Source organism: Chrysochloris asiatica, unplaced genomic scaffold (genome assembly GCF_000296735.1).
Source record: "Chrysochloris asiatica unplaced genomic scaffold, ChrAsi1.0 scaffold00013, whole genome shotgun sequence".
In the NCBI taxonomy this organism is placed as follows: domain Eukaryota; kingdom Metazoa; phylum Chordata; class Mammalia; order Afrosoricida; family Chrysochloridae; genus Chrysochloris; species Chrysochloris asiatica.
The window spans coordinates 18,736,662-18,750,377 of record NW_006408531.1 but is presented as its reverse complement, the minus strand read 5'-3'; positions in this window follow the sequence as shown (position 1 = coordinate 18,750,377).

Genomic DNA, 13,716 nt, shown 5'->3' with positions numbered 1-13,716 from the left:
TCAATGTCCATCTTTCGCATGCATACAAGGCTATTGGAAGTACTATGGCTTGGGTCAGGTGTACCTTAGTACTCAAAGTGACAATTTTGCTGTTTAACATTTCAAAGTTGTTGTTTTTTTGCAACAGATTTGCACAAGTCATAATGCCACGTGATTTCTTGACTGCTGCTTTCATGAGTGTTGATTGTGAATCCAAGTAAAATGAAACCCTTGACCACTTCAGTCTTTTCTCCTCTTATTATAATGATGCTGTTTATTTGGTCCGTAGACCTCATGATAAAGTTTGAGATAAATGGCATCGAAAGTGATTCTTTAATCATTGAAGTTTTCAGGGAATGAGCCCAGCCTAAGCTTATTTAGCATGGGTTTTCCTTGGTGATTGCTATGTAAGTACTTTTAAGAAGAGCTCTAAAGAGCTTTGTATCAACATTATTTATGTTCAGAGATTAAACTTATTTTACTGAAATGTCATGCTTACAAGGGGAATTAAAGTTTGTGGAAACATAGAATGATAAGATAATGGAATTTTTCCATAATAATTTTGAAGCTCCCTGGTATTATGTTTCTAGTATGGCACTTCAGGATAAGAACTGGACTGCAGAGCACAAAGTTGGCAGTTCAAATACACTAGTTGCTCCTCGGAAACCCTGTACAGGATTGCTATGAGTTTAAATAGATTTGACAGCACTTAACAACAACAACAATCTTCATAGGGTTTCCGAGGAGTGGCTGGTGGGTTTGAACCACTGCTCTCATGGCTCAAACTGACCTTGCAGTCCAACACATTATCCTGCAGCGCCACACTGTTGTTTCTGTGTGCTATCTAGTTGATTTCAACTGATAGCAACTTCATGAGACAGAGTACAGTTGCTTCATATGGGTCTAGGCTGTAATGTTTATGGGGGCAGATTGCCACACTCCTCTGCATTGTGCAGTTGTATGTAATCAACTTGTACTACTTATTTACAGTTCTAAACTTAAATGGAGTTACATATATGAATGATGAACTTTGGGTATGTTTTATTGCAAGTATGGTAATACCAAGGATTATGAGCTGGTCTGCCAACTTGCACGGTCAACTGTTCGAATCTAACATGGCCTAAAGATGAGGCTTTCTGCTCCAATAAAGATTTATTCTCATTGTTAAGTACCATTGAGTCAGTTCTGACTCATAGCAACCTTGTATAGGGTTTCTGAGGAGCAGTTGGTAAATTTGAACCCCTGACCTTGCTGTTCGAAACGACCTTGTGGTCCAGTGCGTTAACCCACAGCACCACACCAGGACTCCAAAAATAGCAACCCTGCATAGGGTTTGCAAGGCTGTAAATCTGTATGGGCATAGAAAGCCTCATCTTTATCCCACAGAACAGCTGTTAATTTTGAACTACAGACCTTGAGGTTAGCAGCCTGACTTGTAGCCACTACTCTACCAGTGCTCCTTACAGCCTAGGAAACCCTCTATAGGATCACTTTGAGTCAGAACCAGCCCCCTGGTACACAACCACCACCACTCTGTTAATACAAGAAGTGCATGCGCTATACAATAGGCTCTGGACTGTGAACACATGGTTGTTAGCTGGAGCAAGAGTCAGTTCACGGGAGGAAGATGAGGCTTTCTGCTCCCATAAAGATAGCCATTGCTGTGATGTGCTTGCAGACGACAGGCGAGGCTGACTGCTGCTGATGTGATGCTCATTCATTACAGATTTAGAAATGGTAGCTATTGTTATGAAGGCAGCCATTTTGATATTATGAGGACCAAATGATTTAATGAATGTGAAAAAATTGAAGTATGTGAGCTAAGGGTAAGTGTACTCTTCGTTAGCACTGTTGTTGTTGTTAAGTGCCGTGGAGTCTATTCCGACCCATAGCAACTCTGTATAGGGTTTCCAAGGAGCAGCTGATGAGCTTGAACCACCGACTTTGCAGTTCAAAAGACTTTGCAGTCTGATGCATTAGCCAACAGCACCATACCAGGACTCCATTAAAACATTATTCAGTAAGCTTTAAAGAGAAAGTGAAGATCCCTTAGTAATCAAGTGAGCCTTTTAAATTCAAGAACATCTATTATATTATGGCATCAACATAACAAGTAGAAACATACTTAATACAGAAATGGTCAATATCGACTTCTTGTTGAATGGGCTCCAACTCAGTGACCCCTCTGGGCACAACAGAAGGAAACACTGCCTGGCTCTGCGTCCTTCTCCTGGTTGTTGTTGTGTGAGCCCGCTGTTGCTGACACTGTGGTAGTCCATTTTGTTGAGCGTCTCTCTCTTTTGTGCTGACCCTCCTCTTTACCTGCTAGCTTATCTATTACTACAATTCATAATATTAATTACTTAGTAATATTTTATGAGTATTTTAGGAAAAAATTCATTCTAAACTCTGGCTAGTAAGCTAATCCCTCAGGAGCTTCTTCTGTTATTCAAATACAATTGTTTATTTTAACTATAAATGGGCTCCAATAGTTCTACTCATTCATTATTCATGATTTGTCAAGTGCCCTTGGGTCACATCTGATTCACAGCAACCTGTATAGAGTTTCCAAGGAGCAACTGGTGGATTTGAACTGCTGACCTTGTAGTTAGCAGTCCAGTGCTCATCCTACAGCTCTACAGTCGGTTATATATATTTAAAACTGAAATACTGTTTTTTGCTGTATGTTTACAATATTTTACATTTGATGCTCCTGTATTCTTGAAGGCCTTAACAGTCTTTTATTTATTTATTTATTTTCCTTATTTGGCTAAACTGAAACTCTGTGAATTGAAGTAGTCATAATTTAACTGCTGTGGTAATCCACAGCACCACACCAGGACTCCGCAACAACAACAACAACAACAACGTGGTTGTGGTTGTGGTGGTGATATGCCATGGAGTCAGTTCCAACTCATAGCGATCCTGCATAGGGTTCTGAGACTGTAAATCTTTATCGGTGCAGAAGGCCTCATCTTTCTCCTGTGGAAGAGCTGGTAATTTCGAACTGACCCTTACTTAGGTTAGCAGCCCAATTCGTAACCACTACTGTAGAAAACCTGAAAACAAAAACAAAAACAAAAAACTTTCTCCTTAATTATGGATCTATTCTATCAATTTATTTTCCTAACTAGGATTGCTATATTGTTTTCATAAAATCTTTTGTACAGAAATATCTGAATGTTATTAAAGCATGTTTAAGCAACAAAATGAACTTTATAGAAATAAACTTATATTCTAATTAAGTACATTATTTAAGTAATAATAAGTAATAAAAATTTTATTACTTAAATAATGTATTTAATTAGATCTTATTGTAAAATAATATTTGAGCTATAGAAGCTGCTCCAACAAATCCCTAAAATGTCTTTCCAGTATACATCATATATTTAAGAATCTGACATAAGGCCAAACACTTCCATTTCCAGGTCACATTAAAAAGTCAAACTGTTTGTTTTCAATCTTTTTCACAGATGTGGGAGCTCATTCATTATCCAAAAGTACTGTCTTCTCATTAGCAGTGTTTCTATTAGGATTCATTTACTTGTAAAACAGAGTGCTTCTTTAGGGGATTGGTGTTTGTCTTGTAGTTAAAGGAGACCAAAGGGTTCTTTGGAAATCTGGCCCATAGATTTCATGTTATGCTAAGACTTAAGTGTCATTTTGGCAACAGTCTTTTAAAATATACAAATATCATTAGGTCTTGTTTTCCTGAAGTATTGCTAAGTCTTGCTACCATATAAAATTTTTCTTTTAATATGTTTTGAATTAAAGCAGATGGTAAAGAAAACACAAACCCCAAATTAACCCCACTGATAACTTCATACCTTCTGTTGACTCACTGGTTCATTGACATTCATGCTTCAATATAGCAAAATATTCACTAATTTGATAGTGAGTTTTGACTAATTTATTTTTTGTGGCCTTGAGGAAGTACCCAAATATTTGAATTTTCAGTAATTTTCCTCTGTAAATTTGAAATATTATCTAGCTCATGAAATCAAATCAGAAAACTAGCTGTTGTTTTTAGGAACCATCAAATTCTTTCTGACTCATAGTGGGTGACCATACATAAAACCCAGCAACCCTACCCCGTCCTGCACCCCACTGACAGTTACTGCTGGGTGTGAACCCATTGTTGTAGCACCTCTGTCCGTCCCTTTCGGTGAGAAAAACTGAGTAGATGAAGCTAAAAAATTTTTGTTGTTATTGTTGGAAAGAGTACTTAATCTGTCAGATTTCGCCTACAGTGAAGAATCTAGTATAGCTGAATCCTTAAATATCGTAGGTTTTACTAATTTAAAGCACCATACCTTTTTTTTTCTTGGTGAACTATTTTGTTTGAGCAACTAATAGTTATTTCATCCATATTGGTTGATTAAAATGATAGTATACCCAGCTCCTTACTTATCGACTTTCTCATTATCTGACATTTTGTATTCACAACCATAGTAAAATATCTTCTATCTGGATCCAGTTCTTACAGAGCATTTTATGAAACTGAGAGACAGTTACTATGCAGGTAAAACAAACAAATAAATACATACACTTTATGTAAGTGCTAAGATGTAAAACGAGGGTCCTGGTATGGTGCTGTGGGTTAATGGACTGGACTGCAAAGTCAGTTTGAACCACAAGGTGGGTGGTTCAAGCTCACCAGCTGCTCCTCGGAAACCCTGTACAGGGTTGCTATGGGTCAGAACCAACTCAATGGCACTTAACAGCAACAACAACAAGACAAAAAGCAAGAGGGAACTATGAACAGAGTTTGAGAAAGTGAAACTTGAGCTGAGATATGAAAGATGATAGAAGGCCAATCTCACAGATAGGGGGAGAGCATTCCAGACATTTAGAAACATGAATGAAACACGTTGGCACCATTTGTGTTTGTAAGAAACTGACAGAAGCTCATGGTGACTGGAAAACACTTTTTCTAACATATGATAGTGCTTTTATGAAAAACAGTTTAGGGAAAATAGTAAAGTGCTTTTATGAAAAATAGTTTAGGGCAAACAGCTGAGATATGGAAGGCATTGTTACTTTGTTTGACAAGTACAAGTATACACGCTGTGGGTTAAGGAGGCTAATTTTCCCAAGATTATCCTGGCAGTAGGTACCATCAGAATTCCAGTCCCTGACGTGTAGTCCTGAGCTTTTTCTGCTGTGAAATCTCCTGGCTGAACATCCTCAAACTTTCCTGGTGCCAAGGTCATCATTGTGCAATCAGTTAATGAACTGAAATCCTAATGGGCAGTTTGAGTGCAGAGGGCCAATTGCCCTTCCATAAAGATATATTGCACTGTCATATTTGAATTCTAGGTTTCTGGTTTTTTCCATGGTTGGCTTATTTTATACATGGCGTCAGACATTCCCCTGTTTGCTTTGGGAGAGCTGTGCAATGGAAACCAGCACAATAAATCTGTTAGAAATGTGTTTAAGTAATGGTAAACCGAGTCTGAGTAAGACCCCATTGGACCGCCCAATTAATATAGTCTGTGAGCCCAGTATGTGCACTTTGACTTTTCCCCCAGATTCTTCAGAAGCCAAATTTACTTGGTCTTCATTTGGAACACTAGGGTGTGAGATGTATGGTACTTGTTCAGGAAGAATGACAACCATGATCTTCTCCCATTTATAGGGCCCCAAAATTTTAAACAGTGTATTTTCCTCCCTTGGGGCTCTGTGCACATCCACAGGAATGTGTTTGTTGTTTGGAAGTCTTTTGTGTTTGGATGCCTAAATAAGACTTTCAAATTTTTAACAATCATAGGTTATGTTTTCCTCAGACAAATGTGGAACTTTGTGGAGTGGAAGGATAATTGTATCATTATTTATGTGTAACTTCTGGGCTATCGCCTTATCTCCAATTACAAAAGGTGGTAAGAAATTTGTTCTGGATTTTAGTTGAATGATCATTGTCATCACTGGTGCTGGAATACATTCACATGAAATTCAACTCACTGGTCATGGTTGTTATAGATGGTAAAATTGCCCTACACTTCCTTCTTGTGGGACAAGTTGATATGTGTAGTCACCAGTACATTCTGCTATACTTGGAGTAATACCTCAGATCAAGTGGAAAGGTTAATACAGGAACTTAAGAAAGCCACTTGGCTAAGATTGATCTTGATGATTTATGCAATTTGTTCTTATGCTTATTTCGTTTGGTACCCTGGGAAGCATGGTTGAGTTCAGTTCTGCAGTTTGGACTTTAGTTCAAGCTGCTTGGAGTTTAATAAAAGTTTAATGTAACTTTTATTAAATACTATATGAGAAAGATTGAAGGGATCAGAGTGGCGGATGGAAATACAATGTAAAAATTCAGTGAAGGTAGTAAATGAGTGAAGAGTTACTAGTTTGGAGGCTGATCTTCAATGGGTCTCTGAATGCCTTGCTAAATGTGGCACTGTTTTTGTTAAGTGCCATTGAGTTGGTTCTGATTCATAACAACCTTGTATAGGCTTTCTGAGGAGTGACTGGTGAGTTTGAACTGCTGACAATGTGGTTAGTAACTCAGTGCTTATCTTGTAGCAGTACACCAGGACTCAAAAGTGGCATTGGCTGCCTTTTTTCCAGAGACTGCCTTTTTGAGGATATTCCTATAATAGTGTCCTTGATAAAGGTAGTGTTGGGAAAGAAGGAAAATAATTTATCACAGGACCTTCATTTGGATTGGCCAGTCAGAAGTCTTGCATCCTGATTATGAAGGCTGGAAGGTGTGCCTTCCACTGCCCTAGTTTCTCCTTCTTGCTTATCAATGGAAATTCTTCTTATTCTTGTATGTAGTGTAACTGGTTATGCATCATGTGACACTTGGACAAACCCATTTCTTTATCTATTCCCAGTAGAATGGAATGAGATCCTTTAAATGCAGTACAAAATAGGAGTGCATGCAGGTCACTAGCCCTGTGGAGTGATAGCCACTGTCCATGGGGAAATGCTACCACTTGTCTATCAGTTTGTCATATTGTGGTGGTTTGCATGTTGCTGTGATGTTGGAAGATATGCCACCAGAATTTTAAATACCATCAAGGTCCACTGTGGTGGACAGGTCTCAGTTCAACTTCTAGACTAAGACAGACTAGGAGCAAAGAGAGACTGTCCATTACAAATTATTGTGTTTTTTAAGCTCAGGATCGTTCTTCTATGGAGTAATCCATTGAATATGCATGTGTCAGCTGATCTTCTTCATAGCTTGTTGTGGGAAATAGAGCTTAAGGAACCAGCACACACACACACATACGCACAAGTACAGTTATTCTGGCTATGTCTATTATTCTCAGTAATAAAGTCTTTTGGTTCTGACCCCAAAACCTTGAGTCTTCTCACAGAATCCATAAAATTAAGGTAGACTATCATGTTAACTTAAGGAGCTCTGGTAGCGTAGTGGTTACGAATCAGGCTGCGAACTGCAAGGTCAGCAGTTCGAAACTACCAGCTATTCCACGGGAGAATGATGAGGCATTCTACTCCTGTAAAGATTCAGAGCCTGGGAAACCCTGTACAGGGTCACTATGAGTCAGAACTGACTACAGCACACAGCCACCAGCCATCATGTTAACTTGAAAGTATGGTAATATCAGATTACACAGGAGAATAGGTTTTAAATACTTGAAATGGGGATGATCATGGTTTTGACTAGAGGGTAACTGGGCTTATGAAGAAAAGAGAACAGATTTGAGACATATTTTGAAAATTGTATCAGCAAGACTTGATGTTGAATTTAGATATAAAGCTTGAGGAAAGGGGGGGTCTCAGCAGTTGCTCTCTGATTTTACTACTTTATTTACACAGAACATTTTAGATAGTAAAAATAGGATTGGTAGAGAAGTAATAAAGCACTTAGTGCTGCACATGTTAATGTTCTCTATGATTGCGATGTATACATATGGAGATATGAACTTGGCAAGAGATTGTTAGAATTTGGAACTTAGAGGATGGGTCTTAGATAATGGTAGGAATTTGGGAATCTGCAGCATATAGTTGGCATTTAAGACCTGAGACTAGATGATATATCTAGGGAGGAAGAGTAGAATTTAAATGATTGAGGGGACATCATGCATTCACTAGTATCTCCACCTCTGTTTCATGCCTTTAGATTACCTTATCAGTCTTGAATACTTTGAATTTGTCATCTGTGCTAGAAAAAGAAATAAGATGACACAACAGCAAACATAATGATCACATGTGTTATTATGTGTTGTTGTTGTCAGGTGCCGTCGAGTCGATTCCAAGCATATTAAATAATGGTATGGATGTAATGTGCCAAAGTTTATTTAAAAATAGAATCTTAGCCTTTGGGTTTTGTATTGTAGTGTAGATACCACATCAATAACCTGGCTGAGATATTTGCTGTATATTTTGTGGCTGCTGGGTAATTTGTATTTGCATATGACCCTTTTCAAACCAGTCCCATGAGAGCTTATTTGTACATATAGAATTTAAAAATCATTTTTCTCTCCTGTGCTTTCTCATTTTTGTCGTCCTGTTACTACACCTTTGGCTTACTCTTTCTTCTCCTGTGTTGAATCCCTTTCATCTTTTGATTTCTAATGCCTGTTGTTAGAATCCACTACTTATCTGGCAGTTGGTCTGACTGTGGTAGCTTGAGTATTGCTGTGATGCCACTGATATTTTCAACACCATCAGCATTACCCTTGATGGACAAATTTCAGTGGAACTTCCAGACTAGGAAGAAGAGGCTGGCCACTTTTGAATAATCGTTGTTGTTGTTATGTGCTGTGGAATCGGTTCTGACACATAGTGACCCTGTACAGGTTTCCGAGGCTGTAAATCTTTAAGGGAGCAGAAAGCCTCATCTTTCTCCTACGGAACAGCTGGTAGTTTTGAACTGCTGACCCTGAGGTTAACAGCCCGATTTGTAACCACTACACTACCAGAGCTTCTTTTTGAATAATTAGCCACTAAAAATTTTATGAATACCAGTGAAACATTGTCAGATATAGTGTCAGAAAATGACTCATTCATTGCAAATACCTTTTTTCAATAACAAAAAAGGTGACAATACATGTGGACCTCACCAGATGAAGCACACAGGACTCACACTGACTTCATTTGTGGGAAGAGATGATGAAGAAGTTCAATATCATCAGCTAAAACATGGCAAGGGGAAGACTGTGGAACCGACCGTCAGTTGCTCATAATCTAGTTAAGACTGAAGCTGAAGAAAATGAAAACAACTCTAAGAAAGCCAAGGTGGTTTAAAATCAGGAACAGTGTGTGCCAAGGTTGTGTCCTTTCATCTTATTCAATCTATGATGAACAAATAATCTGAGAAATTGGGAGTTACAAAAAAGAAAGTGACATCAGAATTGGAGGAAGACTCATTCACCTGTGATATGCATATGACATGTGCTTGCTGAAAGCTAAAAGGACTTAAAGTTCATACTAATGAAGATAAAACACAACAACCTTCAGGATGGATCACATCTCACTGTAAAGAAAACGAATATCCTCAGTACTGGACTAAAAAAACAACATCATGGTAAATGAAGAAATGATTGAAGTTGTCAAAAACTTCATTTTGCTTGGTTCCACAATCAACACTCATGGAAGCAGCAGTCAAGAAACCACAGGAAGTATTGCATTAGGCACATCTTCTGCATAAGGCCTGTTTAAAGTGTTCAAGAGAAAAGATGTCAGTTTGAGGACCACGGTGCATCTGGCCGAAGTCATGGCATTGTTAATAGCTTCATTTGCATGTGGAAGTTGGACAGCGAATAAGGAAGACAGTAGAAGAAGCAATACATTTGAAATATGCTTTTGGAGAAGAATATTGAAAGTACTATGGACTCCCAGAAGAGCAAATAAATGTTTCTTGGAAGAAGTATAGCCAGAATACTCCATAGATACAAGGATGGCAAGACTTCATCTATTGTTCTTTGAACATGCCAGGTGGACAGGGGGCATCATGCTAGGTAAAATAGAGGGTCACTGAAACAGAGGAAGAACCGCCAGTGATGGCTTGACACTGTGAAGTGCCAATGTGCTCAGACATCTTAACAACTGTGAGTATGGTGCAGCACCAGGCAGTATTTAGCTCTTTTGTGCGTGGGGTTACTATGAGGCGGAACTGACTCAACAGCTCCTACCAGCAGTCCTTAAATATTCTGACTCATAGCAACCCTGGATAGAGTTCAAACCGACCTTGTAGTGCAGTGAACCTCAGCACCACAGTAGGACTCCGAAAGGTCTGGGGTTTAAACTTACAAGGTGCATCTCAGGAACCTTATACAGGGTCGTTATAAGTCGGAACCAACTCATCCTCACTTAATAACAGCAACAGAATAAGTACTGGACTGCAAAGTCACTTTGAACTGCAAGGTCAGCGGTTCAAACTTGCCAGCTGCTCCTTGGAAACCCTGTATAGGGTTGCTATGAGTCAGAACCTACTCAACAGCACTTAATAACAACAATTTGCAGATTACTCTGAATATATTTGTGCATTCAGAAAATACCACTGAAGTGAAATGTTATCAGCTGTCTACAGTTTACAGTGGCTTCACTTATCAGAATTCTGGGCAGCCCCTCAGTGGATTGCATTTATATTGAAAAATGGAATTAAAAAGATTAAATAGGTCTTTGGAAGTCAAGTGCCATTTTCAATAGTAAAACAAGGAAAAACCAAGCACTAACTCATAATATGGGTCTTCAGGCTTTTAAAAATATTCAGTTCCTTTGATTTGGGCTATTTATTCATTTGCACCTACAGTTTATATCTTAATAGCAATATTGACTGACAAACACGTCTCATTGTGAATATGTTGTTGTTATTATTAAGTGCCATAGAATCAGTTCCGACCCATAGCAACCCTGTATAGGGTTTCCAAGGAGCAGCTGGTGAACTTGAACCGCCGACCTTGCAGTTCAAATGGCTTTGCAGTCTGGTGCATTAACCCGCAGCGCATTAATCCCATTGTAAATATAGACTAGTGAAAATGCTAAGTGAAACACATTTCGTAGGTTGCTGTTGTCGCTGCTAAGTGCCATTGAGTCGGTTCCCACTCATAGTGACCTTGTATAGGGTTTCTGAGGCTGTATGTGAATTTTATCGTAGCGGAAAAACTCATCTTTAAACCTGCTGAGCAACTGGTGGACTCGAATCACCAACTTGTGGTTCACAGTCGAGTGCTTATCCTATAGAACAAAATATGTAGTTCATATTGAAAAAATAAATCTACTACAGTTGAAATTGAAATGAAAACCATCATTTCCACAGATGGGACCAGTGACAATAAGAGCAGTTTATGTGTTGGTTACAGATCACAGAATTAGTTGGTGGCAATATGCTGTGTGAAGAAGTTTATCTCAACAATCTGTTGAGGTTGTTGTTGTTAAGTGCCGTCAGTTCTGACCCATAGTGACCCTGTATGTGGCATCAGAGAAGCAGCTGGTGAGCTTGAACCACCCACCCTGTGGTTCAAAGTGACTTTGCAGTCCAGCGCCACACCAGGACTCTAATCTGTTGATAAAGTGATATAAAAAACATTTTTTGTGATTTCCTACCTAGTCATAACATTATAAAATCTTAGACTATTTACTTTTATGATTCTTTGATGGCCTAATAGAAATGGAGATAAAGATATTTATACTTCTATAAAAGTGTAAATTGTAAATGACATTTGTTTTCATGTTTGTTTTCCCTTATTTACAAAGTTTGCATTACGCTAAGCCGGTTCTCTTCCTCCACTCTTTACCCCTTAAAACATTGGGTAAGATAATTATCATCCATCTGTCCTGCTTTAATGCATGAAGAACTTATTTTATCCTCTTCAGAGCTTTAGGCATGGTTGGTTGGATATCTATTGTAAGAGGAATAGACATATATTTTCCTTTAATGAATATTTCTTGAGATCTTCAGGGTTTAGAAAATATTGAATGACTTTTAATCCCTTAAGAAAGTAGCCACTTCAAAAGCATATTCTGTAGAACTTTATAAATAAAATTGATACCTCAGTAAATTTGAGAAAATTTAGCTGTAAAGAAGGCATTAAGTACGACAATTCCAACCATAAACCCATATTAGGAAAAGAGAAGTAAATCTCCCACAGCATCTCTAGCACTCTAAAATAAATGGACGTATTTTAATAACTTTAACAGAGCCAGGCAGCTCTTTGTCATGGAAATATTGCAGTGGCATCAGAACCTGGGCTGAACATGTGCTGCAGGTGGCATGCTTACCTTTAACCCGGCTCTCAGCAGCAACCTCTGCTGACACTCATGTGCACACAGAGCCGGCTTCAGTTCCTAGGGCCACTGGGGCTTCTGAAGTACTTCCCAAACCTGAGGAGGTCAAGAAATGATTTTTTCCCTCACTTCATGCTTTGAAAATGAAAATGATTTCAAGAAAGACTTGTGCTACCAATTTCTGTACTCCTTACCTGCCAAGTATTTATTGTTATTTATTTTGAACCTTTATCTTACTCTATCATTGAAAGTACACAGTAAAGACCAAAATAAATGAAAGGAAAGCAATATTCCCAGAATTATGTAGATAAATTAGAGGCCATAATGCTAGATTGAAATGTTGACTAAGGCATTTATGAAAATGAACTATTTTTTTTGAAGGGATGAGAAGTAAAAATTGCATGATATTATTTTCCCTAAAGAAAGCAATATATAATTTTTTAAAAAGAAACAAAAAACTGGGACTTTAATGTCAGATTATATATATATATATATATATATATATATATTACACACATATACACAAATACATATATATTTGTCGTAGCCTAGCTCTTAAACTTAGCTCTTGTTTTTTTCCTTTTCATTAGGAAACAACATACTCCTTCCCTTCTTTAACAACCATTAAAAACTATTTACGTAGGGATGATTTTACTTGAAATGATAATCTCAGTGATTATTTCTTATTATGCTCATGCCGTCTTCTACTTCAAATAAAAAAATATATATATTAAAAATGCATTCAGTGTAAATACCTGTAATTTTCTTTCTACTTTTTGCTATATATGTACTTTACTAGGGAAAAGAATGTTTCATATTTTATAGAGAGGAGTAATAATGAAACTGAAATCTGAACATACCCTTGACACTCATCCAAAAAAACCAAAAGTAACCTAACAAACAAGACCCATACAATTTGGATTGGGGGCTATAAATGAGTGCCATACTTACTGAAACTAACTTGACATAAAGTATTTCTTCTACCAAAATGTTTTGCTTATGAAGAAATTCAAAGGAATAACTGCCTTCAAAACTATTGAATGTGCCTGTTTAACTCCGAGAGCTTATAGGAATGAGTTGTTAGTGTGTCCTCATGAGAGCAGGTTGAGGGAGAGTTATTGTGTTCTTGTTAAGTGCCGTAGAGTCAGTTCTGAGTCATGAGAAGTGGCTTCATTAAAGGTGCCTTAGGATAAATGCTGTACATTAGATCCCACTGAGAGACAGGAGTTGTTGATGAGGCTGACCTCTGAGGCAAGTCATCTTACTATAAACAGAAGGATGTGGAAAGCCATTGGTCAGAGCCAAGAGTGTGTACTATCCAGGTCTCCTCCTCGTTAACCTAAATAACTGCATTGCTCCTGGAGGGTCACGCGAGAGCAAGGTGTTTTTAAGGCTATCTGAAAGTTGGTTTGAGACTATAAACCTCTCCGAGCGTCTGTCATCCTGGTCCAGCTTTCATTCTGCTGACAACTGCAGAGTGGAATTGATTGGCTGTTGAGCTTCACACACACACACACCAAAAAAAAAAAA